The sequence below is a fragment of the Osmia lignaria genome, unplaced genomic scaffold (genome assembly GCF_051020975.1).
Source record: "Osmia lignaria lignaria isolate PbOS001 unplaced genomic scaffold, iyOsmLign1 scaffold0003, whole genome shotgun sequence".
Lineage (NCBI taxonomy): Eukaryota > Metazoa > Arthropoda > Insecta > Hymenoptera > Megachilidae > Osmia > Osmia lignaria.
Genome location: NW_027478160.1, coordinates 270,001 through 274,121, shown reverse-complemented (window position 1 = coordinate 274,121; position 4,121 = coordinate 270,001). Strand labels below are relative to the sequence as shown.

Below are 4,121 nucleotides of genomic sequence, written 5' to 3'. Positions count from 1 at the left end.
TATGTTGGTGCGGCTTCGGAACTTTTAAATATCTCGATATATCTCGAAAACTACGCTTCTGATCAAAAAATATCATAGAACATAAATTGTAGGAAACATAATTCTCTACAAAAAAGGTCTCTTAACATTCTGCCATAGCTCGCTTCGTTTCCGAGATATTTGCAGATACATCTCAAGGGAAGGGGCCTGACGGACATATTTCTTCTTCTTGTTGTTCTTCTTCTGCACAGCTAAGCTGGAAGTGGCATTTGCAGCTCGCAATAGTGCAGAGTTATCTCAAAGAAAGGGGCCACGGTGTTTCCGTATCTCTATTATGTTGGTGCGGCTTCGGAATTTATAAATATCTCGATATATCTCGAAAACTACGCTTCTGATCAAAAAATATCATAGAACATAAATTGTAGGAAACATAATTCTCTACAAAAAAGGTCTCTTAACATTTTGCCATAGCTCGCTTCATTTCCGAGATATTTGCAGATTTATCTGAAGGGAAGGGGCCTGACGGACATATTTCGAGATATTTCTTCTTCTTGTTGTTCTTCTTCTGCACAGCTAAGCTGGAAGTGGCATTTACAGCTCGCAATAGTGCAGAGTTATCTCAAAGAAAGGGGCCACGGTGTTTCTGTATCTCTATTATGTGGGTGCGGCTTCGCAACTTTTAAATATCTTGATATATCTCGAGAACTACGCATCTGATCAAAAAATATCATAGAACATAAAAAGTAGGAAACTTAATTCTCTACAAAAAAGGTCTCTTAACATTTTGCCATAGCTCGCTTCGTTTCCGAGATATTTGCAGATTTATCTCAAGTGAAGGGGCCTGACGGACATATTTCGAGATATTTCTTCTTCTTGTTGTTCTTCTTCTGCACAGCTAAGCTGGAAGTGGCATTTGCAGCTCGCAAGAGTGCAGAGTTATGTCAAAGAAAGGGGCCACGGTGTTTCTGTATCTCTATTATGTTGGTGCGGCTTCGGAACTTTTAAATATCTCGATATATCTCGAGAACTACGCATCTGATCAAAAAATATCATAGAACATAAAAAGTAGGAAATTTAATTTTCTACAAATAAGGTCTCTTAAGATTTTGCCATAGCTCGTTTGGTTTCCGAGATATTTGCAGATATATCTCAAGGGAAGGGGCCTGACGGACATATTTCGAGATATTTCTCCTTCTTCTTGTTCTTCTTCTGCACAGCTAAGCTGGAAGTGGCATTTGCAGCTCGCAATAGTGCAGACTTACCTCAAAGGAAGGGGCCACGGTGTTTCTGTATCTCTATTATGTTGGTGCCGCTTCGGAACTTTTAAATATCTGGATATATCTCGAAAACTACGCTTCTGATCAAAAAATATCATAGAACATGAATTGTAGGAAACATAATTCTCTACAAAAAAGGTCTCTTAACATTTTGTCATAGCTCGCTTCGTTTCCGAGATATTTGCAGATTTATCTCAAGGGAAGGGTCCTGACGGACATATTTCGGGATATTTCTTCTTCTTGTTGTTCTTCTTCTGCACAGCTAAACTGGAAGTGGAATTTCCAGCCCGCAATAGTGCAGAGTTATCTCAAAGAAAGGGGCCACGGTGTTTCTGTATCTCTATTATGTTGGTGCGGCTTCGGAACTTTTAAATATCTTGATATATCTCGAAAACTACGCTTCTGATCAAAAAATATCATAGAACATAAATTGTAGGAAACATAATTCTCTACAAAAAAGGTCTCTTAACATTTTGCCATAGCTCGCATCGTTTCCGAGATATTTGCAGATATATCTCAAGGGAAGGGGCCTGACGGACATATTTCGAGATATTTCTTCTTCTTGTTGTTCCTCTTCTGCACAGCAAAGCTGGAAGTGGCATTTACAGCTCGCAATAGTGCAGAGTTATCTCAAAGAAAGGGGCCACGGTGTTTCTGTATCTCTATTATGTTGGTGCGGCTTCGGAACTTTTAAATACCTCGATATATCTCGAAAACTACGCTTCTGACCAAAAAATATCATAGAACATAAATTGTAGGAACCATAATTCTCTACAGAAAAGGTCTCTTAACATTTTGCCATAGCTCGCTTCGTTTCCGAGATATTTGCAGATTTATCTCAAGGGAAGGGGCCTGACGGACATATTTCGAGATATTTCTTCTTCTTGTTGTTCTTCTTCTGCACAGCTAAGCTCGAAGTGGCATTTGCAGCTCGCAATAGTGCAGAGTTATCTCAAAGAAAATGGCCACAGTGTTTCTGTATCTCTATTATGTTGCTGCGGCTTCGGAACTTTTAAATATCTTGATATATCTCCAGAACTACGCATCTGATCAAAAAATATCATAGAACATAAAAAGTAGGAAACTTAATTCTCTACAAAAAAGGTCTCTAAACATTTTGCCATAGCTCGCTTCGTTTCCGAGATATTTGCAGATTTATCTCTAGGGAAGGGGCCTGACGGACATATTTCGAGATATTTCTTCTTCTTGTTGTTCTTCTTCTGCACAGCTAAGCTCGAAGTGGGATTTGCAGCTCGCAATAGTGCAGAGTTATCTCAAAGAAAGGGGCCACGGTGTTTCTGTATCTCTATTATGTTGCTGCGGCTTCGGAACTTTTAAATATCTTGACATATCTCGAGAACTACGCATCTGATCAAAAAATATCATAGGACATAGAAAGTAGGACACTTAATTCTCTACAAAAAAGGTCTCTTAACATTTTGCCATAGCTCGCTTCGTTTCGGAGATATTTGCAGATGTATCTCAAGGGAAGGGGCCTGACGGACATATTTCGAGATATCAGCGACCCTCAGCCAGGCGTGGTCCAGGAATTGTATCCGTGGACCGCAATGTGCGTTCGAAATGTCGATGTTCATGTGTCCTGCAGTTCACACGTTGACGCGCAATTAGCTGCGTTCTTCATCGACCCACGAGCCAAGTGATCCACCGTTCAGGGTAATCGTAAAATTTTGTATTTCAAACTCTTTAGATCTTTAGAGTGTTATTTTCATTATTAACACGCATCACATTCGATACCCACATCAGTCTCCCACCCGGCGCGTGCGGGAGAGCGAATTCGGGCGTCGCCAACGTATTTGTTTGTTTGTTCGATCGTTGACGACACGATCGCGTCCAAGGACGGAAACCGTCGGAGAAACGCCCAGTGGCACGCTCCTCTCGACGGTCGGGCGTAAAGTACATTTAAAAACCTTGAAAAGTACGAACGCACACAAGGAATGCGAGCGCGCGTCCTGTCGCTGAATCGTGGGTTGCGAGATTCGAACAGACACACGGCCGGCGACGATCGGTCTAACTAATGGACACATAGTCTTTCAAAGACTCGCTATCGTCGCTTCTCAGCCGGTCCGTAAACAACACACATCGATCAGGCGGACGCACGAATCTTACCACGGTGCGTGTTTCGTAGATTCCAGGTTACCCGCAAGTACCTCTCTCTCCCTCTTGAAAGAGGAATCTCGATCCGTCCTTTTTGGACAATGGAGAAATCTTTTTATCGCAACACGGATGGCAAAGAAACAACCAAAGCGTAGGAGCGTGGGGACGAGAGCGACGAAAAGAACGTCGCGAAAACAAAGTTTCGACGGTTGCTCGTTCTAATACATCGTAGTTTCAACTCTCTCAGTTTTAACCACTCCTAGACGCTTCGTAAACTTTTAACAATTCTTCGCCTCCGCGAGTTTCATTTCGAATAGAGCGAACGCAACACGGACCAAAAAAACTCCGGTGATGCCAGATCATTTAGCAAAGATCAGACGGCGGGTCATCTGTATTCCTTTTCTCTCTTTTTTATATCTTTCCATTTAACTAGGGTGTCGCAACGACGGGTACATTTATATATTTATATATATTGTATTTCAATTTTAATGATCCTTCGTTTTCGGTTTGTAATAATATGATCCTTCTTTCATTTCGATCCTTCATATTGTAGGTTAACCAACAGAAGTTTGTTTTTTTACGACTTGTATTTTTGTGGTTTGTTTGTTTGTTTCTTACGACTTGTTTGTACCCGATCAAGTAGACGACGACCCATAAGTATAAGTTAGAGAGATAAAGGTCGAGAGACCTCACGCAAGCGTCTTTTACTTCCATTCACATCAGCCAGAGAGAAATGGTCCGGCGTCGTGC

General features: G+C 41.4%; 1 non-coding gene across 1 annotated transcript; it reads right to left on the bottom strand.

Moving 5' to 3' along the window:
- Positions 1-2,778: 2,778 nt before the first annotated feature.
- On the bottom strand, positions 2,779-2,933 carry LOC143306237 (5.8S ribosomal RNA). The gene has a single exon (XR_013063688.1). It is a non-coding gene; the product is annotated as a 5.8S ribosomal RNA (ribosomal RNA).
- Between the last annotated feature and the right edge of the window lie 1,188 nt (positions 2,934-4,121).